Source organism: Sus scrofa, chromosome 12 (genome assembly GCF_000003025.6).
Source record: "Sus scrofa isolate TJ Tabasco breed Duroc chromosome 12, Sscrofa11.1, whole genome shotgun sequence".
In the NCBI taxonomy this organism is placed as follows: domain Eukaryota; kingdom Metazoa; phylum Chordata; class Mammalia; order Artiodactyla; family Suidae; genus Sus; species Sus scrofa.
Window position 1 is genome coordinate 24,879,945 of NC_010454.4, and position 27,659 is coordinate 24,907,603.

The 27,659-nt window shown below is 52.0% G+C and overlaps 2 non-coding genes across 2 annotated transcripts; both read right to left on the minus strand.

The window, feature by feature from the left end:
- Positions 6,372-6,451, minus strand: MIR196A-1 (microRNA 196a-1). Its single transcript, NR_128425.1, has one exon. It is a non-coding gene; the product is annotated as a microRNA 196a-1 (primary transcript).
- LOC100523635 lies at positions 9,307-21,871 on the minus strand. The gene is made up of 2 exons (XR_002337155.1): positions 20,240-21,871; positions 9,307-10,212 (listed from the first exon to the last, which is right to left on the minus strand). It is a non-coding gene; the product is annotated as an uncharacterized LOC100523635 (transcript).

A 27,659-nucleotide genomic window follows, 5' to 3' on the forward strand; every position in this document is an offset into this window, starting at 1 on the left:
CCCAGGAGGCGCCGAACACCGGCGCTTTGGGCTGGAAGCTGCACGAGGGGAACTCCAGGTGCTCCGCGTGGCCCGGCTGCCGGGGGCTCGCGTACTGGCCGGAAGGAAACTTGGCTGGAGGCGCGTCCTCACTCTCGTGACTTATGATCGAGTCGACATAATAGCTGCTAAGCGTCCCAGAAATGGACATTCTCAGACATTATCCGGGCGCTCGCAGGGGGAAGGGAAGCGCTCGCGCGCGGCGCCCAAGCAGGGAGAGGTGGCACCCAGACCGGTGTGAGGGCTTTCGGACGCGACCCCCCCAGCCCCCCACCCTCCCACCCCCACCCCCTGCTCAACTTCTCAGCCAACAAAGTACAGTGGAGCAGCCCGGCTCAGCGCTCCTTGCAAAATGATTGGTCAAAGTTTTTCCGACTGCCTGATAAAGCGTCAGCTCCGACATAAATCAATCGGGCGAGGGGGCTGCGCTCTCGCTGTCATCCGTCCGCACAGCATTCCATATCGAGGATGGATTGTTTTATGCTGATGCAATGTGCTATCACGTCAGGGCTCCGGCGGCCACGTAACCTCAGCCCGAGCTGCCGGCCGCCCTCCCCCCCCCCTTTTGCAGGAAGGGGGGGCAGTTCTCGACGTGGGGCGGCGGGGGCGGAGGAGAGGCGGAGGGAAAGCAGCGGGCTGCCTCGAGAGGGACGTTGGCTATGGAGCCCTCTCCCCAGGCGCATCCCAGAGGGAGAAAGGGAGTGTAGGGCAGCGGGAGAGAGGGAGCCCCAGCCTGGGGAGCAGCCGGAGAGGCCCACAGCGTAATTAAAGAAAGAGGAGGTGGTCCCTTCCCCCTCCCCCCACTAACACACCTCCACTCTTCCCTGCCGGCCCTCGTTTCCTCTTCTCTATCTCTTGACGCAAGATGTTTATTAAACAACAGCAGGGCAGCAAGCCACTGGAGATGAAGTGAAGGGGATGGGGGAGAAGTTGGGATTTTATAGGATTGTTGTCTGCGCTGGAGGGGGGCACTCTGTAACTAGTTTGGGAGGTTTGCGGGCCTGAGAACGTCTTCTGACCCCTCAGTAGCTGAGGGAGGAGAGAGGGGAATCAAAGGGCCGGTGTGTCCAAAGATCCTGTCCTAAAATTTAGCTGTCCTGAAATTTAGACCCCACAGGGGGCTACAGAGATTCATCAGGCCCTGGAAAGTTGAGCCTCCAAAAGAGTTTCATACAATGAGTCAAAGCTCTTTTAAGTTTCTCAAGCCTCTCTCTGGTCCCGGTCAGAGGAAGGGGGAGAGGGGCACAGACATTTCTCCTTCCCTCCACTGAATAACAGGCCAGGCCCTTAAAAGCACCCAGATGGGGGAGCTGAACAGGAGAAAGGGTTAAGGGAACTCCCCTAAGGTGTCAGCAGAGCAGAGGTGTGGGAAGGGGTCCAAAGTTATCTCCCCTTCCACCCCGTGTGGTAGGAGGTGAATCCGAGTTTCCGCCTGTCCTGCCGCCTCTTCACCCGGTTTTGCGGGCTCGGAAGGATTTCCAGATCCCCATCTTGGGCACCAGGATGGACAGAGAGTCTGCTGGGTCAGTCTGCCGCCCACCCACCGCTTTGCCTCCTGCAGACGTTCTCGCAGGAGCGTCCAAATAGCCCGTTTTATTGGTATCTACCCTGCGGCCCAGCGCAGAGGCTCCCCCGGGGCCACCGGCTGCCTTCCTGGCCCATCTTCAGTCCATCGCTCCTCCGGCTCCTGCCCAGGGTGCAGTCACTTCTCTGAGATGTGGGCGCTCAGGGAGCCGAGCCCCTGGACAGACCCAGTTTTCCTCTGTGGGGTTCAGGGGCAGGCTGGGGCCGATTATTCTCAGCATTCTCCGACCCCGGGGCCCTGATCAGATAGGCTGGCCCAGCCCTGTGGTTTTAACAAAAGCGGGGCCATTCTAATTTGAGGTTTTCTCTTTGGGGCCATGTACCCCTCTGCCGGGCAGAAGGCTGCGGATCACCTCCGCACATGCACAGAAACACTCCCGCCCGCTTTTCTTTCCAAATGAAGCCATCTCATGTCATTACGTGTGAAATACGAGGGCAAAGCGCCATATTTCTTCACATTATGGCGATTTCAAAATGATTTTTTAAAGATCAATGCCGGAGCCCAGCCGGCCCCCTCCTTTTCCAGCCCAGCTCTGCGAGGGCGACAGCCCAGCAGATCCGGAACCAAACAGCGTGAAGATCTGCTTTTTTCCACGAGACCCAAGTGGGAAAACAGAAATCCGATGCAAATTCTTCTAAGCAGCGGTTGGCCGCTTGGGAAAGTCGAAGGAGCTCCCCAGACTCGCCAGTGAGAAAGCTGGGCGCCTAGTGAATGAATCACAGTTAAGGCAAAGCACCTGTTCTCGATTTACCAGACGTGTAGAGTCTGCTGTTGGCTTTACCTATAATAAATATATTCTTTAGGGGGAAAAAAATCTCCTCCCCTATTATAAATAATGGTGTTATGAAGCATGGCAGGCTGGGTATATGACTTTCTGTAGCATATAAATTAGGACCCAAAAGGACATGTGGACTGTGGGCAGGGACTTTTTTTATTTATGGCAAAGTCACAGCCCTGGGCTCTTCTTAAGACCCAGGCTGTGGGGGTGCTGGGCTCTGGCTGCAGCCCTTGTGGTTCCCACTCTGGCCCTGGCTTTGCCGCTGCCTCTCTTTGCAACAGGAGAGAGCCACTTAGTTTAGGGAAGAAGTTAGAAGAAGGAGAACATTTGGGCTCATGACTTGTGCCCTGCAAGGGCAGAGTGTCCCAGCAGACAGGGCTCAGGTTTGTGGGTGTATTGCCCCTAATCCCTGGTGGCTCCTGGGTAATGAGGGAACCCAGGCCTTTTCTCTGAGGCCAGAATTTAGCCTTTGCTCAACAAACAAGCTGGAGGGTTGGGAATAATTCCAAAGTGACAGATTTTGGGGGTTCCATCTTCTCAGGAAATGAGACTCTGGATGGAAGAGAATGAACCAAACCCTGAGTCTGAACCCCAGCTCCTCTCCCCCAGGTGGGGATCCAGATGCATCAAGCAGTGCATCCCACTTTAGCCAGGCTTTCCAGAAAACATTGCTGCCCCCAAAGTGGCACTCAATTCCAATTCAAGCAAATGATGAAAGGGTCACTTGAGAGGAAGCTCCTTGTTTGAGTGCTCTGAGGACCCGAGGACTGCCCCTCAAAACCTTGTTTTCTCCCCCAGACAATGGTACCCTCATGAGAGAAGCAAACAGGATTGCGGCCCCTGGAGCCCAGCTTCTAGAACTGCTTCACAGAGAGGTTGCTTGAGTGGGGGGAATGCTTCTCCATGACAGGGCAAACTGCTTCCCCCACAATCCTAAAGAGAAAGAAGGAAAACCCTCTTGGAACCTCTTGCCAGTCCCTGCACCGGAGCTGCGCCTGAACACAGCTGGGGCCAGTAGCTGATAGCTCTCGGGAAGGGCAGGCAGGGAAAAGCTGCAGCTTCTGGCCACAGTGGGGCCCAGAGCAGCCAAGAACCAAGAAGGAGAATGGAGGTGGGGAGAACAGAAGCCAGCCCTGGCCAGGACCAGCCGGTGAGTGCCTGTGGTGTAAGGGCTGATTTTGGAAGGGTCCTTGGCTGTGAGAAGAGAGAAAAAAATCTAGACAGAGGGAAGAAAATAAAATTGAGGAGAAAAAAAGGTAAACAATAAATGGAAAAGGGGGAAGTTTTTTTTTTAATGGATAGCTAAGCTGAAATGTATGTTTGCTGTATTCGCATAGGTGTGTTTCCTATACATATATTTCAAATCAATATTTCTTTATGGGGAACCCAGTGTGCAAATATGTTGTGCTCTATGCTGTGTATAGAATGTAATAAATAAATCTGCTCAACTATAATACTGGGTGTGCTTGGGCATTCGCATATAAGATCTAATATTGTATATGTGGATGCGTGTAAAACCCTTATGAATGCTATGAGTTTCTAGTTCTGCTCATATAAGAAGATCTATGAGTGTGCGTGCATTTTGATAACCATCACACACTTAGAGCAAGGGCAACAACTTGAATATCTGCGTACGTGAATTCTGGCCATAAAATATTAGCTGATTCAGAAGCTTCCCTTGAAAATCTGCCTGTTGACTTGATAGGCAAGCAAAATATATACACATGTGCCTTAAATCTGGATTCTTTGACAAACTTCCTTCTAAAATATTTCTCTGGAAGGTGATGGAAAGGCTTCAGAAAGGCCCAAGGCAGGTCACGAAATTTTGTGAATTTTTTGTCTGACCATGAAATCCTTTACTGCATCTCTTACCCCAAACCACAGGGACAGTGTACATTGTGTGATGCTTATTTCATGGTCGTGATGGACACGGGGATGAAGGCACTGTGACTTGTGTACAGTCATGTCCCACACAAGTGTGAATCTGACCATCTGATCAGTGGACAGAGGTGAGTCAAAGGTGGAAGCTCTCAGGTAACCGTGGAGGTCCAAAAAGCCCTGCCAAACAAAGCGCTGTTGTGTAAAACGAAATTAGAAAAGTCTCCATGTCTATGGCCCCAAGCACCTGGAGTTATTTTTTCTGACCCAGGATCAGAGTTCAGACCCACTGTGGGCAAGAATGAGGTTGGAGACACTTACTCCAGGGGGGAAGAAACAGAGGTGCCCACAACCCTCACCGTCTACACCCAACAGAATCCCATCGAATGTCCCCATGCGGGTTCCATCCTTAGAGCTGCCACACCCTCCGAGTGGGGATTTTAATTGCACAGGCACGAAATCCTCTCCCAAATCTCCTGCCCAGGATGTCAGAGGTGAAAGGAAGGACGGAGAGGTCACTGGCCCGGGCAGACCTCTGGAATCTTCTTACCAACTATCAACCATCAGGAATATGGAAGGCTGCCCCCCCCCGGGGGGGTGGCTGACGCTTTGGGAGGGGGCCTCCAGGAGGCCAAACGGGGTGGGCGGCAGGCAGGCAGCGGGGCTGGCAGGCGGGCGGAAGGGAGCCGAGCAGGTAGAAGGTTATTACGGAATTGCTTCCATAAAACCTGCGGCTGTTGTAAAACTCTCTGCTTTCCAAAGACTTTATTTCCTCCTTTCTCTCTAACGTATCCCTTTTTTCTTTTTACAGCACTGTTCCCGGGAGGGGGTGGCCAAGGGGCACCAGGGATGGAAGCCAGTCAGGCTCGGTCCGAGTGGCTGGGCAGGTCTGTGAGGGGCCCCAGGACACATAAGGTAAGGCAGCGGGACCCGCCAGATCATCTTCACCCAGACCAGAGGACAAGAAAATGACAAAGGACGGTGTTGTTGGCCTTTGCTCACCAGGACGGTGGACCGAGGGCTGCATTTCCGCCCAGGCTGAGGGTGGGTCTCCCAAGGGCCTCCTCCACCCTAGCAGAGGCCCCTTATTCAGAGACACCAATCCCCCTCCAAGTCAGGCCGGCGCCAGAGCCCCATCCGGTCGGGCCTCTTCCCCGGCCCCTTTCCACATTTCCTCTGCCTCAAGCAGGGCGCAAAAGTTTGGGAACAAAAGTTAGCTTATGCTTTGGATCGGCCCCCTCCTTCCGCCCGCACTTCTACTTACTCCTTTCCTGGGCAGAGAGCCAGCAGCCTGGGGAGGGCTGGGGTCAAAGAGGGTATCACAGCTTTGCCCCTATTCCCCCCCCACCTCCATCTCCTGTCACTCCCTCAGTCTGGGGGCTGAACTGTCCAACAGTGTCAGGTCCCCACTAGCCTCCAAGATAGGCCTTCTGGGGGTGGGGACCGCCAGACCTAGGTAAACCCGCAACCCAGCCAAAGGATCTACAGGGAAGCCTTGGTCACTCAGTGGGGAAGAGCCAGCTGAGGGGTGGGGAAAAGGAGGACTTTTTTGGACCCACCTTTGTCCCACTAGGGGGCCCTAGAAGGGACCCCATGGGGGCTGTAGGCTGAGACTACAAGGGATGCTGATGTTTCCCTTTCAGCATGGAACCCTGAGCCCTCTTCAAGGACCTGAAGCTTCCTGTTGAAGGGAAGCCCCGTTCACCCCTGCAAAGGGTTACAAAGACCTCAAGGACCCCCTGCGTCCCTGTTGAAATCTAGCTGGGGTAGACTTTCTTTGGAAAGTCTGGAGGTAGAGGGGAGCCCAAGACAGGATCCTTCTGGCTTAGAACAGCCCAGCAAGGTGCCTTTGGAGAGTGCAATGCTCCCCACCACCCCCCTTTGCCTCCCACCACACACATGAACAAGGGCAGAAGTGGGAAGACACCTATGACAATCCCTCATCTCTTCTCTGGGGAACATCCTTGCTACTCCCTGGGTAAGGGACCTCAAACCTCTTCACCACTTTGCAAGGGTGATACAGTAGTCCTGACTCTGCCTCCCTAGGGCCCCACCCCACCCCCGACTCCTCCAGCTAAGCGAGGAGCAGTAACTGCCGTGAGTCGGGTGGTTTAATGTCGTTGTGTTCAGAAATCCAGGCCCAACAACATGAAACTACCTAATTCACTCAGCAGTTCCAGTTCACGCTCCAGGTCAAGGGCTCACTGGGGGCAGGTCCCTGCAGCCATCTTGTTGGCCAAGACCGGCCACCCAGCTAACTTCATTTTCCTCCACCTCTTCCCAAACAGAACACAGTTGCTAGTACACAGCATAACTAAAGAGCTGGAGGCAGGACTCCAGGCCAAACCATTCTGGAGCTGGTCCTGGCAGCTCAGATGCCAGGAACTTTCGCTCTCTCCCAGGAGCCCGGGTCAGAGGCTCTGGGCAGGGCCCTGGACTGTACCTGCTTGGTCACTGCCTCTCAGCCTCTGTTTCTGCAGCTGGAGGTCTCCATAAACTAAAAAGATGTCTTTCTCGACTTCAAACTGCTATTAAGCTATGTCCACAGCCACCATCTGGTTAGTGTCTATATTCCAGAGTCACCCAGGGTAGCTCTGAGAGGCCAAATCTTCAAGCCAGACCCCAACTTTGCAATGGGAACAGTCAGGAGAGTGGAGAGTAAGTGACAGCCAGAGAGGGAGCCAGAAAAGCAGGACACGAGAAAGTATCAGAAGGACTAGGGAGCAAACAGAAGCCCATGGGAAGGGAAAGGGGGCTGACCTGAGCAGTCTTTGGGAAGTGACCCTGCCCGAAGTATCTGGGGCCCCGACTCCGCAGAGGCTGAACTGTCTCAGGTAAGACAATCCCATTCTGAATTCACAGCTGAAACCTAGGAAATTTGTTCCTCCCTTCCTGACCTTCAGCCAGGGCGCTTCGCTCCCCGGCCCCTACACTGATGTCCCCGACTGCCACCTCCGCCCCTGCAGACCCTTGCAGCCTCACAGGTGCCCAGGCGCACACCCCGCACTCGGCGGCGGCCGCGCGGGCCGAGCGGCGGACTTACCTGGGCGGCGGCGGCGGCGGCGCTGAGCAGGAGCGGCCGTCGGAAGGGGCGGGAGGCGCGGAGCGAGCGGTCCCATCCCGTCCGGCCCGGCTCCCTCCCGGCCTCGCCCCGGAGGCGAGGGTCCCAGCAGCCACGTGTCCGGCGGGGATGTCCGAGGGAGCGCAGGGGTCTGCGGGGCCGCCCGCTCCCCCTCCCGGGTATAAATCTTGGGGACCGGAAATACAATAAAACTTCACCGTGTTGATGAACTTCAAACGGTTTGGATCCCCTAATGTCCTGAAAAGAAAGACGGCCGGGGGCGGGTTAAAGGAAGGGGAAACAAATTTACGAGCCGCGGAAGCACCCGCTCGGGCCCCTTTCTTTCGCCGGGCGGACCGTGTCCGCGTGGAGAGAAGCGGCCTGGCCTCGGCCTTGGCCCGCGGTCCCCGCCGCCCGGCCGGCCAGCTCCGCGTTCGCAGGGGCGGGAGGCCACCGCCCCGCCCCGAGCCCCGTGCACGGCCTCGGCCCGACTGCCCGCTCCTCGCAAGGCCGGCTCGGGAGCCCGGCCCTTCCTCGCTGAAGCTCCGGCTCTGCCAGCCACGCCCTGACCTCCGTTCTTTGCATCTTTCCGCTGAAAGCGGGTTTTTTTCTTTTTTTCGTCTCTAGCCGCCAGACCTTTGCCCTGTCCTGCCCCGCCCCGTTTATTGCCAGGTACTTGCTAGAAGGCGAGAGGGGGGCTGAGGTGAGCAGGGGGTCCCTGAGGAGAAACCCAGGGGCCATTCTTCGCTGGAGTGGAAGAGACGGCCAGCGCTGAGTAGGGTCCAAAGTGGCCTCTTCCGGGCTCTGCCACCCACTCCTCTCTGGTTCCTTGAAAGCCTCAAAATCAAACAAAAATTATCCCTACCTGGACCTCCACTAGCCCCTCCATAGTTGTTTTCTGCACTGGGCCGTTCGTTTTTTGACAAAATTTCGTGGAATCCGGATTGGGAGTTGTAATGTGAACCAAAACTAGGAAAAATCCCTTTTCACCTTGGGCCGCAGATAACCTAGAGTGAAGCTATTGATTTCCTGCTCACTTTGTCTGCTGGAGGGGCCTGGTGAGGGGGACACTTCAGGGTGGTCAAGCAAAAGAGTTTCATCGTGCTTCACAGTTATTCACAAAACAAAACAATCAAGGATTCGGGTCTAAGAGGCTCAGGCGAGGCTTAGATTGAGGATTGAGGATTGAGGCCCCCGCTACAGCCCCAAGTGGGGGTTTGGTGAACTAACTTGCCTTCCTCCCGAAGACACACAGGTGCGGCCCTGGGTGACCAGCCAACTCCACCACCTCGCCCTTCAAGAAAAAAGCCCCAAAGCACTACTGGGGATTTTTTTAAATGGATAAAAATTGAACAAAAAAAAATGGATAAAAAGCAGAAAGGACAGGAAAAACCACTAGGCTGGTGTGTACAGTTCCCAAATTTTCTGAAAGGCTAACTCTGCGGCTGGCAGCCCCATTCTGCCTCAGCTGGGGAGGGGCGGGGCATGCCCTCTGGCCTCTTCCTTGCGCCAAGAAGGAGGAAGCAGGGAGCTCATTAGCAGCTGGAGGACAGGAAGTAGCTTGTTTTCATGTTCATATTCCAGGATATGCATGGGGAGACCCTTCCAGCTCCCCTTCTCATGATAGGCCCTGACTCCCTCATTTCAATCCCCTTTATCATGATATGTATATATGTATACATATATATATAATTTTTTTTTACCATATTGTTACCCCTTCTGCCAGAGAGAATTTGCCTCTGAGTTGTTAGGCATGCAAGGAAGGCAAAACTGAGGAGCAGCCGTTTCCACATCATTGGGGAGTGTTAATACCCACCCCTGTCCCCCTAGGGGCCTGGTCTGGGCCTGCAGAAGGGACAGGTCAGTGTGCTGGCTCCCTGCCCATTGCTGACCTGGGTCTCCGGAATCTGGAAAAAGAGACCCCAGTCTTAGAATGACACACCTGAGCATACACATTTGCCACACACTTTTCAGATGGGCTTTGTGGCTGCCCCTTACCCCATTCTCAGAACCCAGGCAATGGATTCCAGGCAAAAACAAAAAACAAAACAAAACAAACAAACAAACAAAAACAAACCAAAACCCCTCTGCCTGGGGCCTCCAGCACCCGAAACCGTGGATGCTTGTCCCCAGAGTCAACTTTCAAATGCTCAGCACAGACACCTACCAATAGGGGCGCTGGTGCCAACAAGCAAGTCCCTGAATGTCACTCAGACACCAGTTGATGGTCACACAGTGCGTAAAGGCCATGAAGGCAATGTTCCTTTGCCTCTCAAAAGTTTTCTGAACACTTTCCCAAAAGGATGTCCTTCAAATTATTTCGAAATATTCGGGAAATTGAAACTGTAGCAGATCAAGCTGTAAGATTTAGGGGCAACTTCCTTCCCTCCTTGAAGACAGAGCAGAGTTCTAGCATAACTGGAAGGGGCTGGACAATTTGGGTGGTGAGAGGAGGCAGTGTAGACAGATGTACAAGACAGGTCCTCAAAGAGACTGAAATTGAGACCCTCCTTCCATTTCGTGAGAGCCACAAGAATAAATATTTCTGAGCCTTCCAGGCCCGCGTCCCTTCCTAGGGTTCATTAAGAGCTTGTCTCAGGCAAGTCAAAGATGCCAGAAGCCGTGTTCCTGAGACCTGAGCTGGATTCGCCCTCTCCGTTTCTGGCCCCGGCTGGGGAAGAAGCTTCTGCGGTCCGCTGACGAATGAGACTGAGGCCGCCGCCGACCTCTAGGCGGCGCCCTGGCGTTGAGTCCGCGCTGAAGAAGATCCTCGCTCGGCTCTGCGTCCCGCGCCGCATGAAGGGGCCGGTTCCCGCAGACGCACTGGGCTTGGCGCGGAGCTGGCCGCCGGCGCGTCGCCTTTGGCGCCCTCTGCCAAGCAAGAGAAACACGATTAAACGAGTGAGGGCTGGGAAAGGAATCCACAGCTAATCATGGCTCCATCCGTTCCCCACCCCCTACTCCATCCCCGACTCCAGGGAGCCTTCCACAGCCCGAATCTCCTTTGATCTCTCCAGAAGCCAGCTCAGGGGCAGCGCCAGAATCCTTAACCCCCTCCCTTAACTTGCAAAAGAAGTCTCTCAGCACCCCCTCCCCCCAATTAAGTGATTAGCTCAAAATCAGAGAAGCTATTTAAAGTGGTGAAGCAGGGCTGGAGGAGTGTCCTCTACTCCGAATGGAATATATTCTTATTCCAAATTATGACGACCTCAGCAGAAAAAAAAAAAAAAAAGTCTTTCTTGTAGGCAAAATTCATTTCTGGCAAGGCTGCTTTTGGAGGCTGTCTATGGTGGAAATTTGGTGTTATCTGGATTGAAGATTTAAGGGAGCATATAAGGGAATTGGAGGCAGATGTAGGAGCAGCTTAGCTAGGATTGGGGGCCGAGTTCACTCCCTCCCTTGCAGGACATGGCCACCTTACAACCTCCGGAGCTGTGTGTGCTCATGGGCAAGTGTTTTAGGCATTCAAAAGCCCAGATAAATACAACCAATTGGACGGGAATATTGCAAGGTTTGAAGACTTTGTGAAAGAGACCCTATGACTAAGAGAAGGTGTCTGACTGTCCCATAAACTCCAAAGAGAGGAGCGTTTAGGGCAGGCAGTTGGGTCTCTCTCCTTGGCTTGCATGGGGCCATTGGTGTTATAACCTGGGGAAAGGGAAAAGAAGCTTAGTTCAAGACCCTCTGAATCTGAGCTCAGAGACACACAGAACCTGAGAAGGGGAAGTTAGGAGCAACTGGGGTCCCTCTTCCCCTTCCCCAAAGCAGAGACCAAAAAAAAAAAAAAAAGGGTTTTTGTTTTTGTGCTATTTAGGGCCCCATCTGGGTCATATGGAAGCTCCCAGGCTAGGGGTCAAATCGGAGCTACAGCAGCCAGCCTACAGCCACAGCCACCGCAATGTGGGATCCGAGCCATGCCTGCAACCTATACCACAGTTCATGGCAACGCTGGATCCTTAACTCACTGAGCGAGGCCAGGCATGGAACTGGCATCCTCATGGAGCCTCAAGAATAAAATCCTCAAGGAGGAGACCAGTTGGATTCATTTCTACTGCCGTCACAAAAGGAACTCCCCAGAGACACCATTTTATACTGCAGAGTCCCCTAAGAGAAGTTTCTCGAAAGTTATTCTTAGGACAGAGGTCCCTGAAAGTCCCCTGCGGGAAAGGAAGGGAAGAAGAGGGGCCGGCGAGGGGAGGGGGCCACTAGCACCGGCTCCATGGCAGCAAAGAGTAAGCACCTACCCTGGGGCAGACTTTGGGCACAGTGTCTGCCCAGGTCTGGGCCCCCAAGAGATGCTCCTTTCCCAGCCAGGCAGGGACTCTGGCGGCCGCCTAATTACCCAGCGCACATCTGGAGCAGCTGTGCCCAACCTGGCCTCGGGCACATTATCCTTCTCCAAACTCTATTTTCATCCCCGGGGCTGAGTCATAAAATACTCCGGAGGCAGGATAAAGTCGGGGCTGTGTGTGTCAGCATTCCTGTGCGTGTGCGGGTGTGCGCATGTGAGCCTGTGCGTGGTCGGGGCGACGTCTGTGCGGCTTACTGTGATTGCCCAATCGATTCGCAAAAGTTGGGGGGGGGGGAAATGGAGCAACATCAGGCAAATTCAACTGCGAACATACTGTCGGCCTCATTATCCGCCCATTTCAAGGGAAAGCATTTGGAGCTCCGAATTAGCCAGTTAATTGCATCACTTCTTTGTTCATTTTAGGGCAGGCAGAGCGGCGTTCTATTAAAATATTCCATATTTCAAAAACTTTAAGATCTCTTCATTGTCAATTTTCTTTATTTCCATCCTCATTATGCCACTTGAGCATTCAGATCTGCCGGTATCACATCAACAGTATTTTATGCACGCGCGCGCGCGCACGCGCGCCCACGCACATACAGAGGCTTCATGCCTGGAAAAGTAACTCAGTTTCTACATCTGCAAAATCTGGATGTCTTCACTCTTAGGGTTGTTGTGAGGATTAATTCATGTACAACGCCTGGTAAACAGGGAGCTCTTAGTAAACAGTAACTATTAATAAGTTATTATGGGAGGAAGAGAAGGAAGCGGGGAAGGAGGAGGAAGCCCTGCTTTGTTTTCAGAGAACCAGTCTAGGTTGGAGGGGGTGTGTTTCAGCCTGTACATGTATAATGTATTCTTTTGACTTAGAGCCATGTCCATAAAAGTGAGGCCCCTTGAACCCCTTGGCCTGTAACTCCCCCTTCAATAAGGAACAGAGAATTGGGGCAATTATCTGGCTCATTTCAGGTTCAAACTCCCTTTAGCCTGAAGTATCTGGATCTGGTGGGGGAAAGGGTCTGGGAAGTGGTGGTATATTCTCATTTGGCTTCTCAATGAGCCTGTTCCCTTTGCTGGAACGAGCAAGAGTCTGCCTGCAAGAGTCTGCCTTCGAGAGAATGGGCAGAAAAGAAAGAGGGGCCCCAGAACACTGGAATTAAAACAGAAATGCTTGAGAAAAACCAGGGCTTGCTCATTTCCTGGGCAGCCAGGAGGCCTTGGAGCTCTCCATGCACCAGCCTCAGAGACTCCCCAGCCAGGCCACAGTCCTCTGCCTGGTGGCAACTTTCATTCCACCTTCAACAGCCATGTCCTGAGTGCCTACTGTGTGCCCAGCCCTGGGCTGAGCTCTGGGGCTCCAGCGGGCGTGGCACCCCACCAGTTCGCTTACTGAATTGCAGCCGGTGAGGTCTCTGCTCCCAGAAGGGAGTCCAGAGGCGGGGGAGGGGGATGACCCTGCTGGGCAAGAACTTCTGGCCAATGGCAGCACTGCCTTTTCAGGGCCAAAGTCCTAGTGCAGGGGAGGAGCCAGATGGTCTGAGGGCATCCCCCTCCCATTGTCTGTCGGAAAGAGGCCAACTCCACGGCGGGCGGGGATGGCCTTGTGGGGGGAGGGGTGGGGCCGAGGGGCCCGAGGAGGGGAGGAGAGATGACTACAGGCTCCTGACCCTCAGTCGGAAGTTCCTAAGAACACCAATTAGCTTTTTTAATTAGTAAAGCAGGCAACAAACGGGCATATATTTCTTCTGCTCTGATTAAAAGCATTTAGGTCAGGTGTTCACAGCCAGAATTATTCCATTTAAGTTGTCCCAAGCAGAAAGTTGTTTATCTTTTTTCTTTTTATTCTCAGGCAGGGGTCTGAATACTATTAGCCAACCATGGGCTTCCTGTTCCCACCTGGGATCGCTGGAGCTGGAAGGTGGAGGTTGCACCAGCTCAGAGATGGGCAACTAGGAGTGAGTTTGGGGTCTTTCCTGCCTGCAGTTGCTTGAAATATGCAGGCAATTGGGGGAGGGGGGGAGTTAGAGTGTGTGTTTAGGGGGAGGGTGCAATAAAGCCAGGAAATTTTCAGTTCCCTAAGTTGTCTGAATAGAGTCCAAGAAGAAGGAAGTGGCTTCAATTCCCAGACCCCAAAGAAATCTGACTTTTCCCCTGGGAGATCTAGTTTGGTCAAAGGAGTAGGGAGAAGGCTAGGAAGATTTTACTAGGCTCTGGATGAAGAGTTAAGTCTAAACAAGCCACAGCTTTGAGGCTGGGTGACACCAGGAGGTCCCCCAGGCTTGTCATGGGCCACCTGCTGTTTGACTCCTACTAGTAAGATTACAAAAATGACTGGGAACAACACTGAGCCCAGCGTTCAGTATCCACCCCACTCCCCAGCCTCTAATCTTGGCTAAGCCCCCAGCCCCACAAAGAGTTGCTATCAGAGAAAACTGATAGCTAGATCAACAAGGGATACAAAAGAACGTGCTATTACTTGACCTCCATTCACTTGCCTCACAGGGCATTATCTGAAGGATTGTTGCCGAACAGCCTTCCCTTCCCAGGAGTTCTGGTATGTTTTTTACTCCTCGGGAGGCTGTCCAAGCCCAATTTTCCTTCCAGGAGCTGGGCCCATTCCTGGCCAGTCCAAGATCAGCTCCCCCACCCCCCACCCCCTGCCAGAGCTCATCCCACTTTCTCAAGCCTCTTGGTCCCAGAGAGGGGGCAAAAGACAGCCTCTTGCTGGGAACCCGGACCCTGCCACTACTGGGAGGGGAAGAGTGCCGCAGGGGTGTTCTTAACAGTGCAGGTTGGCCTGAGAAACACCAAGAGAGCAGCCACAGGGGAAGAGCTGAAGACCCACTTTAATCGACCTTATTGGTCTCAGAATCTTCCAGACACCAGCTTCTTTAATCGATCAAAATAGGAGTTCTTAACCCAGGGTCCAAAGGGCCTGAAAGCCTCTGAAATTGTGGGATTTAGTGAGGACTATGTAAGTGCCTTTTTCCCCCTTGGGGAGGAGGAAATCAATAGCTTTCATCAGATGTTCAAGGAGGAGTGAGAGACCCCCAAAATCTTATGACCTTTTTCTTCACTTACAAATACCACAAATGTGATGCAGAGGGAGGCAGTGAAATAGACTTGGGAACCTGACAAGATAAATGAAAAGAGCAGGGGAACAATTGTGTGTATCACAGCGTCCAATGGATACTGTCACCTGGCCTTCTCAGAACAAGAGGCACCTGCTCATATGCGTTGAGAACTCAACGTCAGAGACAAGGGGGCTGACAACACCCCATCCCCACCTCACACACCCTTGCCCAGGGAGAGGACTGTCCAAGGTCTCTGTGTCGCTAATAAAAATGAGATGCAGCTGTTCTCTCTTGGGGCCTGGATCTCCAGCCATTTGCTGTCTTGTCCTGAGTTAGTCCATACCAAAAGAAAACTGAAAGTTTCCCCCCAACAAATGCCCTGCTCTTTGGGAGGAGGGGGTGGAAATATTTCCCCAGATCTCCAGCTCCCTCAGCTCCAGCTAGATCGGCCATGTCACGTCTGAGCCCCGGGAGTGGGAGCGGAGACCACCAGCCAGGGCTACTTGCCATGACCTTAAAGTTCCCTTGGCCCAGGCTGGGTGCAGAGAAGGGCCCGAGAGACAGCTAGCCAGGTAGACAGAAGCAGACACAAAGAAAGGGGCCCTGGAAGGTGGACGGAGAGAAGATGGAGAATGAGAAAGAGCAAAGTGAAACAGCCGGACAGGAGGCGGGAGCTGGAGCACGGCGGGCAGGTGGAGCAGCTGAAACCCGCATGCTGAGAAGGACCCTGGGGGCCTGCGGAGGCGGCCAGGCGCGTCTCCCTCCCATCTTTACCGGGGCTTAATGACCTCGTCCTCGCCTCCTCACTCCAAACCGCCTTTTACAACTCCTAGGTCTCCTTAAGGCTGATGAATTAATTAGCTGGTTCGGAAGGAGAGAGGTGGCCCTCCGCCGAGACTTGGCAGATTTCGCCAGCTGGTTTGTTCATGGTGGGGAGGAAGGGCATGGGGAGGAGAAATCCAGGGCCAGAAAATGGGGGCAAGCGGTGCTGGTGGCATCCTGGAGGGAAAAAATGGACTGTTTCTGAGGGACTGCGGAGAGCTGAGACCCAGAGGCTAGGACCCACTCCCCCTTGGAGAAGAGCTAGAAGATGCTCCTTCGGCAAAGGCGGCTGCCCAGCCTCCATCGGTCCCCGCCAACTGACATCCCACTCGGGACAAGGCGCATCCCCCATTAGCCCCCATCTCACCCCATCCCCTCCCCTTAGACAGCAGAGGTAGTGAGTCTACAGGTCTTTGGCTTTGCAGCGTCCGGGGAGGGGGCTGGGGGGGCACCTTGCAATCGCGACCTCCCTTCGTTCCTGAATTGCCGCTTCCGGACGCCTCCGCCTCGTTTGAAAGCCTCCTTTCTAATCCATCAGCCAGGCTCCTGCCACCGGAGGGCCAGGGCTCAGCGCTAGGTCCTCCTAGGCTTCCAGATCCCACCCCTGCGGCATCTAGCTGCGGCTGGGCGGTAGCCGATGCGGCTGGAGGCGCGCGGAGCCCGGAGGTGCCCCTGACGCTCCTCCGGATGCCAATTCTACGGCTCCAGCTCGGCCGCCAACTGGCTGGGCAACCCCCCTATCCCACCCGCGGCCAGGCCAGCGCCGCGCACTGAGATCTTCGCTCCTCGCGCAGCCGGGAGACGAAGGCGCTGATCGCTAGCCGAGCACCGCGGGGTGCGCGCCGTCGGGGGCTGCCGCGCTGCCCCAGCGCCAGGAAGCCCTAGACAGGACTCAGTGTGTTCCCCTCAGTCCCAAGCGAGTCCGGAGTTGGCGGCTGAGGCGCTCGACGGCCCCAAACCCCAAGCCACTTCTCCATCTCCAACTCTCCCAATCCCCAGGAGATCTGGTCCCTCTTCTGTGCGCAGCCACTTCCAGGAGCCGCGGCAGGAGCCGCAGGCAGGGACATTTCAGCATCCGGAGGAGCTTCGTTCCCTCCGGTTCACCCCAGAGCTCAGGATCCCAGCTCCCTGCTGCCAAGGAGCTAACGGACTGAGGAAGAGGTAAGAGATTTAGCCAGTAGCACTTTGGACCCTCTCCCGTTTTTATTGTTTGTAAGGACTAGGTCCCTGGATATTGACTCTTCTCTCTCCGTAAAAGAGTTCTGACCAGTCTTTTCTAGCCCAACCAGGGCGGGAAGTTTTCTGGATGGTGAAGGCACAGGAGTTCATGGATATTTTTCTCATTATGATTACTTAATATCCAGGGTGTTTCAGACTAAACCCTCAGCTCCACTCCAGCTGAGACTGAGCTTTGAACAGTAGCTTGAATACTTCAATATCAGACAGCTGAGGAGGCAACTCAGGGTGGCCCAAACGGGATGGGGTGGGGGTGCTTTGGCCCTTATTATGCCTTTGAGGTAGGGGTGAAGTCTGTTATTCCTATAACGGGTCTGAGGAGGAGACGGAAGAAGGTAGAGGAAGGATGGGAGGTGGGCTGAGGGCAGCCACGCGGGCTTCTTTTTAAGAAGCCTTTGCAATTTAGCCCAACTTTCAGGCCCCATTGGCTTCTGCCCCTCTCTTTACAACCGGGGTGCTTTCACAGGAGATGAGCCTGTTAAGCACCAAGAGGTATCAGCTAAATTGGAAAAAATGTGAAGGCCTTTATTAACCGATCATATTTGATCTCAGCACTTTCCAGATCTCTGATCAATTCAAATAGGAGTTCTTAGCCTGATGTTCAAGGGCTCTGATATGCTCTGAAATTGTGGGATTTCAGGGCTCTACAAGAAAGCCTTAGTCATCTCCTGAGAAGCTCTGGGGGGAGAAGAAAGCAACAGGGGCATCAAGAAAGGAGGTGAGAGGCCCCAACCCACAGTCCAGCTCCCTAGACACTGAAGTCTGAACCCCACGATCTGAAACCTCAAGCTGCCCATCATCCACATGTCGCCAGAGTGGCGAGTGCGAAGTCGCAAGTGAGCCAAGGTGGCTGGATTTTCTCCACTTCTTTCAGGATGGGTCTGGGTGCCTCAGCAGGTTACAAATCTGGATGTGTTCAGGGATGCTTTCCTTTCTGTTCTTGCTGACTTGGGGGCTCTAGGGCCCACAGGGCAGCCAGGCAGGAGAGGAACTTGGACCTCCAGTTCCCTGATGTCACCTCCACCTGATGGACAGTCCAGGGATCCCTGCCAGGCTTGGCCTCCCCAGGTCTCAGTTGGTGGCAGGTTGGCCCCAAAACCCTGTCAGATCTCAGGGCTCCTTTATCTGTGAGCCCAGGCCTGCTCCCTCTGCATCCCTCCTTCACACCTGAATAACTACAGCAATGTATCTGCCCTAGTTTTTGAAAACTGCAGAAGCCCCAAGTCTCTAGTGCCTCTTAAGGAAAATGGGGCCATTGGATCTTGGGGTGAAGTGGGATTGTGGAATCAAATAACCTCTCAGCATTGGAGGGCAGAGTCTCCTATGATGACTTGGGGCTTTGGATCACCTGGATGCTGGGTGCTGCCTGGATGGGTCAAATGTTCCCTCCTTTCTCTGTCCCTTCCCTCCAAGTCAAGGAAAGCCATGGATTGCTGTCTTTCTATGTTTCGGGAGGAAAGAGAAGACAAATCCAAGAGTAAGAGAGTGATGAGGGAGGAGAACACAAGGAAGGGAATTCCAATAGATTAAATAACCAAACTCTATAGTCCAAGGACATTTGAAACTTGATGCTTGTTTTCGTCAGGTCAGGAAGAGAAGTTGGAGGCAGACTGGATTGGAGACTGAGTTTTTAGCTGACTGAGACATGGGGTCAGTGCCTCTGAGGCAGTGAGAAGGCAGAACTGCCAAACATCTGCCAGGGGGCGGGTGAAGGTGGGGGTGGGTGAAGGTGGGGGCGGGTCTGGGTCTCCCATATTGGGGTGTGGAAGAGTTGGAAGAGTAAGGGGCTCTCAAGGGCCTCTGAGGTCTCCCACAGTGCCTTGCTTGTGACTAGTAAAGACTTTCCTTGAATTTCCTCTGGGGCAGTGTGCATTCGTATGGTGTGTGTGTGTGTGTTGGGGTGGTGGTTCTAAACCCTGACAACTCGCCTGGGGGGGAGTGGATCCCAGGGATCCCGGGGATCCCAGGGTTGATGTGGTTGGGAGTAGAAAGAGGTTTCATCCTTCCAGGGCTGGGGGAGTGAGGAGGCCTCTCCGGCCTTGGAGCCAAGTGCTCCAGGACTGAGGAAAATGGAAGAGCTGCAGCTCCATTTTATGGGGGGATTTAGAGGAAGAGCATATCAGGAAAAGCCCCAAACTGTCTTCCTCCAAATTCTCTCTCTCCAAGGATTAGGTCTCTCTCTAGGGGAACTTCCTCCTCTCTATTACAGCTCTTTGTGCTTCCACTGCTACGGAAAGTACAATTCTGTGCTTTCTGCACTTAGCATATGCGGAATATGTGAAAGATGCTGTGTACTGTTTGACTTCAGAAGAAGAGACTATGTGGGTGAAAACATGAATTTCCCGCCTATGACCTTCATCGCTGAGCACAACTGGGAAAACATAATTTCATGTCTCTTCTGCATGTGTTCATGCATCCTCAACCTTTACACGGTGCTTAGTACTCCGAGAGGCACATCTGCTCTGATACAGGATTGTTCACTGACTCCTGAAGCTTCCGAAGTCCTCGGAGACCCGGCAACACCCATCATGCAGCCCTTTTATGCCTGCTTCTCTCTACCTGCCGTTTCAAAAGGGGAGTACTTTTGTGTGGATCCAGTCCATGCAGAGTGCGATCCTTCCCCTGCCTTCTGCCCCCTCCTGTACACAACAAGCCCCCCTAAGAAAATGCACACGTATCATTTCGCGAGTGTGAGTCTCACGTAAGATGGCGGCGCCTGGCATCTCGTCAGCTTCAGACACATGCTCTCCCAGGCCGGAGGCCACTAGAGCCTCAGCACAAGTCCGGAGGGCAACCAAACCTAGGTCCCCTCCCTGCGTGGAAAGCCGGTGAGAAGCAAGATACTCTCCCTAAGCCTTCTCCCCCACCATTCCCCTCCAGGGGGCTGCTCAGAGAGCTGATTTTGCACCTCGGGGTGGGGTGGGGTGGGGGAGGGGGGCTGTGGGGTCCGGGGGCTCTGTCTGGACCCCGAGTCCCAGGCCAATTTCTAATTTCCATGGAGAAAGAATAACCATGGCCTCTTTCCAAGCGACCCTCCCCCCCACCACGAGGCTGCTGACTCTCTGGCTATATCCGCTTGGAATCCGGGGCTGTGAAGCCGGAGACCCGGCGGAGAGGACCTAAGGCTGCGCTCAGTACCGGGCTCCCAGAAGCCAGAGTTGCGCGGGAAGGACAGGAGGCCACTCTGTCCCATTCCACACACCTTCGCTTGGAAAGCGAGAGTCCCGTGGGAGCCGGCGGGGGGCTGGGGCACAGGAACGGCGGCTACGCCGCAGGCCCCACGCGGGAGTCTGGATCGGTCCGGAGCTCAAGGTTAGCGGGTGGCCCCCCGGTAGCCCACGCCCGCCGCGGCCGCTGGGCGCTCCAAGGACGGGCGGGGGACAGCCTAGCCCCAGAGGCGTCTTCCGCGCCGCCGCTCTGAGCTGCGTGGTCGCGGCCCCCAGCGGCTGGGGGGAGGCAAGGAGCGTGCACCTACCTCTCCAGACCGCGCCGTCCTCCGCGCGTCTTCCTAGGCTGCAGGAACCCGGGGCTTGGGCGCGACAGAGCCTAGGGACGGAGGTGACGGCGCCGGGGCCAGGGGTTAAGCTGCTGCCGGTCGCCGCCCCCGCCCTGGGCGGCCTCTGGGCGCCGCGTCTGGGTCTGGGACGGCGGGGCCGACGGCGCGGGGCGCGAAGGGATTCGTGCGTCCTCGTCCCCCTGGCGCCAGCGAGCTTGGGGCGAGGACTGGGCCCGGGCGGCGGATGGGCGCGGGCGCCACCTTCCTCGGCGTCCGCCCGGGCGGGGCTCCTGCCAGTCTCACCTGCCCCCTCCGTGGGGCGCCGTCGGATCGCCTCGTGTCGGTTCCCAGAATGGGCCTGGTGAGGTTTTAGAAGGCCAGAGCTGCAGAGGAAAGGCGCCGAGATGGCCAGCAGAGAAAAGAGAGGGTGTGTGTGGGTGTGTGTGAGTGTGTGGGTGTGTGTGGGTGTGTGAGAAAGAGAGAGAGAAGGCGCGCGGGGTCGAGGTGGGGTGGGGAAGCGGATAACAGACCACAGGGTAGAGGATCTGAGGATTGCTTCCCAGAGAAGCCGTCAAATGCAGAAACAGACAAAAGAAGTGGAAGAAAGCAGAGTCTGCGGGACAGAGAGAAGCCCCGGGCTTCTGAAGGGAGCGACAAGTTGTCTTTGGGAGTTGGGAATGTGAGAGGGAGGGGCGAGGCCGCCCGCGTCTGAGAAGAGGAGGGGGCGCCTTGACCCTTGGCCGGAGGCGACAAACCCAGGCAGAGGATCCCTCCTCCATCCCGTCACTCCTACCCACTGCAGCGCTGAGTTGCGGCCCTTCTCCTGCTCGATGCAGCACCGGTGGCGACTTTCCGCGCCCCCCTCTCCTGCTGATCCCGCCTGCCTGGGACTCCGACCGCCTGGGCACCGACACCAGGCTGAGAGCCACCCGTCTACCTGCCTCCTTTCTTCTATTCCCTGGGCCTTAAACGAGATTCTCCCCCCACTGAAGGAACAGGACAAATGAGGCCAGAGAGAACGACCTTGGCCAAGGTCAAAGGAAGAGCTGGGAAGTTTCACTTTCCATCCCAGTCCTTAGGACTCCTTTGTGTTTTGCCCCTTAGGGTTCCTAGAATGTCATCCTGAAACCACAATGTTGTTCCCTTTATTTTTCTCTAAGACCCAACTAGAGGTTCCAACTTAACCTATTATGAGGGAAACTGCCACAAACCACAAACCACAAACCCTTGGAGTTCTAGCTTTCCTAACTCCTAGCTGGCTGGTCTCCAGGAGCTGCCCTATTTGCCTGGCCTCAGCCTGGAAGCCTTCCTCTTCAGCCAGCTTGGAGCTGGGGACCCAGGTGTAATTCAGCCCCTTCCTGCAAATGGTTGGGGGTGGAGAGGGTAATGCGTGTCTCAGATATGAGTTGTGGGCCTGGCTCTGCCACTAACTTGTGCAACTTCAGTCTCCCACCTCTCCCCTTGGACTCAGTTTTTTTTCCCCCTGTAAAATGGGGGAACAGGCTGAATGATGCAGGTTTTGCTTCTGCGTCTTCCTCTGGTTTGCAGGTTCTGGTGAGCTTACACTAGTGAGAGAAAAAAGCACATCCCCAAATGGTGATTTTATTTTACAGCCCCTTAAATATAAATATAGAAATATGACAAAATTAGGGGAGTCCCCATTGTGGCTCAACAGAAATGAGCTTGACTAGTATCCATGAGTGTGTGGGTTCGATCCCTGGTCTTGCTCAGTGGGTTGTGGATCCAGTGTTGCTGTGGCTGTGGCTGTGGCTGGCAGCTGCAGCTCTAATTTGACCCCAGCCAGGGAACTTCCATATACCACAGGTGTGGCCCAGAAAGAAAAAAAGCAAGAAAGAAAGGAAAAAGAGGAGTTTCTGTAGTGGCTCAGTGGAAAGGAATCTGACTAGCATCCATGAGGACAATGAGGATGCAGTTTCCATCCCTGGCTTCGCTCAGTGGGTTAAGGATCTGGCATTGCCATGAGCTGTGGTGTCACAGACACGGCTTGGATCCAGCGTTGCTGTGGCTGTAGCATAGGCCAGCAGCTATAGCTCTGGTTCGACCCCTAGCCTGGAAACCTCCATATGACACAGGTGTGCCCCTAAAAAGACCAAAAAGAAAAAAAGAAAAAAGAAAAAGAAAGGAAGAAAGAAAGAAAAAAGAAGTACAACAAAATTAAAATTTGTTTCCATGAATCCACCTTTCTGTACTTTTTATTGAAATGCAGCAAAGGTGCTAATGTTAAGCGTGTGGCTCAATCTATTTTCTGCCTGTGTGCATATGTGTGTCTCAGTCAAGATATTTCCAGCCTACTCTTATAACTACTTCCAGTCAATAAGCTTCTAGTCAGTAACCCTGAGAAGTAACCATAATTCTGTCTTTTATCACCATAGATTAGTTTTGTCTGCCCTTGAACTTCATGTATATAGAGTCATGATACATATTCTTTTGTGTCTGGCTTCATCTGCTCAATGTTATGTGTGTGCGACTTATCCATGTTGCAGTTTATAGCAGTGGCTCACTCTGTTTTATTGCCTTATTCCATTTAATGTCATATTCCAGTGTATGAATAGATACCAATATACTCATTCATTTTTCTCCTGGTGGACATTTGGGTTGTTTCCAATTTGGGCTTTTATGAAAAAGTTGCTATGAGCATTCATGCCTATGTTTTTTGGATGGACACCTGCAATTAGAGACTCAGGAGTGGAAATGCTGGGTAATAGAGTAGGTTAATCTTTGCTAGATCCTGACAGTTTTCCAAAGTGGTTGACATTTACAGATCCACTAGCAACGTATCCCGTCTCTCCCTATCCCTTCCAATACCTGGCATTATCTGTCTCCTTCTAAATGGGTTTATAATGATGTTACCATGTGTTTATGGGTGTGCATGCATTTTTCTTAAGTGGTTAAAAACAAATAGCATAAATTTTACCATCTTCATCATTTTAAGTGTGCAGGTGAGTAATGAACTATAGTCACATGGTTGTGCAACAGATCTCTAGATCTTTTTTGTCTTGAAAAATTAAAACTCTGCATCCAGTGATGGACAGCTCTCCCTTCCCCCCTCTTCTACCATCTTACCTTCAGTTTCTGTGAGTTTGACTACATTAGTTAAAGTGGAATCTTACGCTATTTGTCTTTTTGTGACTGCTTTCTTTTACTTAACGTAATATCCTAAAGGTTCTTCCATGTTGCACCATGTGAGAGGATCCTCTTGTTTTTTAAAGCTGAATAATATCCCATTGTATGTATATACCACGTTTTCTTTATTCAATCATCTGTTGATGGACATTTGGGTTTCTTTCACGTCTTGACTGTTGTGACGAGTGTTGCCATGAATATGATGTGCAAACATCTCTTCAAGATTCTGCTTTGCAATTCTTTTGTGTATATGCCCAGAAATGAGTGTGCTGGCCTTTTGAGGAAATGCTATACTGTTTTCCACAGCGGCCGCACCATTTTATCTTCTCTCCAAGAATGCACAAAGATTTTAATTTTTTCACGGGCTCACCAACACTTGTTATTTCCTGGTTCGTTTTGTTCTTTTATTTTTTTCTTTATTTTAAATTTTGTATGATGATTGATTTACAGTGCTGTTTTGTTTTAAGTAGCAGTCATCCTAATGGGTATGAGATGATATTTCATGGTGACTTTTTTTTTTTCCAGGTCCACACCTGCAGCATATGGAAGTTCCCAGGCTAGGGGTCAAATCGGAGCCACAGCTGCCGGCCTACACCACAGCCACAGCAATGCTGGATCCAACCAAGCCTCATCTGTGAACTACACTGCAGCTCAAGGCCATGCTGGATCCTTTAACCCACTGAGCAAGGCCAGGTATTAAACCTGTGTCCTCATGGATGCTAGTCGGGTTTGTTTCCATGGAGCCACAGCAGGAACCCCCTTCGTTGTGATTTTAATGTGCATTTCTTTGAAGATGAGTGAGGTTGAGTATTTTTTCATATATTTAGTGGCAGTTTGGATATACCTCTCTGTGAGAGTCTTTTTCATGAAAGAAGTCATTCATTCAGAAATCATTAACTGCTAAGCATGTGAAGGTACAGGGGTGACTTAAGACAGGCAGGTCCTGCTGTCAGAAGTCACACCTTCCAGAGAGGGAGGCAGAGAGGAGGCCAGAAGCTGTCTGATAAACTGTCAGGAAACAAACCTGGGGATCCTGTGGGGGACCCTTACCCCAGTGGAGGGAAGAAGAGGGGAGTCTTCTGTTCATTTAAAATATATTTACTCCTGTGTGGTTCAGTGGTAACGAACACGACTAGCATCCATAAGGACACAGGTTTGATCCTTGGCCTCACTCAGTGGGTTAAGGATCTGGCATTGTGGTGAGCCTCGGTGTAGGTTGCAGACACGGCTACGATCTGGCATTGCTGTGGCTGTGGTGTAAGCTGGCAACTGCAGTGCTGATTCAACCCCAGCCAGGAACTTATGTGCTGGGGTCGGGGGGGGGGTGATCCTAAAAAGACTATACACACACACACACATTCTTAACAGATACATACTACTACATATAAAATAAACAAGGATCTACTGTAAAGCCTAGGGATCCCATATGCCCATGGGTGTGGCCCTAAAAAAAAAAACGCAAAACTATACTTCAATTTTCAAATTTTGTTTTCTTTTTACAGCCAAGGCACATGGATGTTCCCAGGCTAGGGGTTGAATCAAAGCAGTAGCTGCAGGCCTGCACCACAGCCACAGTAATGCAGGATCTAAGCCACATCTGCAACATATGCCAAAGCTTGCCGTAACACCAGATCCTTAACCCCCTGAGCGAGGCCAAGTATGGAACTTGCATCCTCCTGGATATTAGTCGGGTTCTTAACCTACTGAGCCAAAATGGGAACTCCTGCTTCAATTTTTAAAACAAGAAAAAATATTTACTCTTCAACACACATATGAGTCAGGTATTATGCTATTTATTTATTTACTTTTTTATCTATCTATCTATTATTGCTGCACCCACAGCATGTGGAAGTTCTTGGGCCAGGGATTGAACCTGCACCACAGTAGTGACCCAAGCCACTGCAGTGACAAGCCAGATCCTTAACCCACTGAGCCACAAGAGAATTCCAAGTATTATGCCTTTTAAAAGTTTATGTGTTTTTTAAAATATCCTTCACTTGGTTTCCTCCAAATTATATGAATTTGGGGATATATAATAATACAAATTAATGTTGTAACAAGTAATGATAAAACAAAGTGAACCCCATAAAGTGTGAATAAGAATAAAGCTAGTCATTCTACTCCTCACAAGTAACCAGTGGTGGAAGCCTGGTGCGTTTTTCCATACCTTTCTCTCTTGCTTTTACAAACATATACACACACATACACAGAGAATTTTTATTTGTTTATTTATTTACCTGCATATGCATATGTATACATATGTGTGTGTGTATAACTTTACAGCCAATTTGCTTTTAGGAGCTGGTCAAAGGATCTGTATGTTTCAATAGCTGCTGCTATAGTAATTGGAGTTCCCGTCGTGGCGCAGTGGTTAGCAAATCCGACTAGGAACCATGAGGTGGCGGGTTCAGTCCCTGGCCTTGCTCACTGGGTTAACGATCCAGCGTTGCCGTGAGCTATGGTGTAGGTTGCAGACGCGGCTCGGATCCTGCGTTGCTGTGGCTGTGGTGTAGGCCAGCAGCTACAGCTCTGATTGGACCCCTAGCCTGGGAACCTCCATATGCCGCGGGAGTGGCCCAAAGAAATAGCAAAAAGACAAAAAAAAAAAAAAGAAGAAAAGAAAAAAAAAACTATAGTAACTTTTATTTCCACCAATAACGTTTTAATCCTTTATCCTATGTGCCAATGTGATAGAGAAATATTATCTTTCTTTATTTCATTTGCCTTAACAGAATATTGGAGAAATTGTCCATCTTTTCTTATATCTACTGACCATGTGAATGTGCTCTTTGTACATTTTCTTTTTTAAAAACTTCCCTCTTTTTGTAGTATTTTAGAAATTTACAAAATACCCTGTGTTAGTTATTAAACTTCTGTCAGTTATCTGCATTGCAAATATTCCCCAACTTATTTTCAATTGTGCTTATGGTAGGTTTTTCATGTTTAAAAAATAAAATCATGGAGTTCCCGTCATGGCTCAGTGGAAACAAATCTGACGAGCATCCATGAGGATGCAGGTTCAATCCCTGGCCCTGCTCATCGGGTTAAGGATCTGGTGTTGCCGTGAGCTGTGGCGTAGGTCGCAGACGTGGCTCAGATCCTTTGTTGCTGTGGCTGTGGTGTAGGCCAGCAGCTACAGCTCCGATTCAACCCCTAGCCTGGGAACCTCCATATGTTGCGGGTTCAGCCCTTAAAAAAATAAAAGTCAAATCAAAGATGCTTATCTTTTTTAAGCAGAAATTTGGGGAAGTTTTTATTTAGGCTTTATTTAGGAAATTCTGGCTTTATTTGGGAAGTTCTCCCCATTCCACACACAAAGTGTTCATACAGACACCTGTATTCACTTTCTTTTGCTACCATAAAAAAAAAAATGACAAAGTTGTCTTCTTACAATTTGTAGGTCAGAAGTCACACACACAGGTCTCACTGGGCTGAAGTCAAGGCATTGCAAGGGCTGCATTCCTTTCTAGCAGCTCTAGGGGAAAATCTGTTTCCTTGCTTATTCAGGTTTTTGGCGGAATTTAATTTCTTGGAAAGCAGGACTTGCATTCCTTGCAGGCTGTCAAGGAAGGCTAGCCTCAGTTTCTAGAGGTCACCCACATTCCTTGCCTCTCTCTTTTCTCCATCTTCAAAGCCATCAATGGCCTGTTAAGTCCTTCCTTTTTTTTTTTTTTTTTTTTTTTTGCCTTTTCTAGGGCCCCTTACCATGGCATATGCAGGTTCCCAGGCTAGGGGTCCAATCGGAGCTGTAGCCGTCAGCCTACACCAGAGCCACAGCAACTCGGGATCCGAGCCGCATCTGTGACCTACACCACAGCTCATGGCAACGCCGGATCCTTAACCCACTGAGCAAGGCCAGGGATGGAACATGCAACCTCATGGTTCCTAGTCGGATTCATTAACCACTGAGCCACAACGGGAACTCCAATTTTTTTTTTTCCTTTTTTTTGCCTAAGTCCTTCTAACATTCATATCTTTTCCTTCTTCTTGGAGCTCAGTCTCTGATACAGCCAGGACAAGTTCTTTGGCTTTAGACTCCTGTGATTAGACATGTCATCCTTGGATAATACAGAATAATCTCCAGATCTTAAGTCCTTGATCATATCTATGAAGTCCTTTTGCTGTGTGAGATAACATATTTACAGTTTCCAGGAATTGGGGGGGCATTGTTCCTCCTACCACAACACCTAAATGTTATTTTTCTTTATTTTTAAAAATTTATTTATTGGCCACTCTGTGGCATATGGAGTTCCCA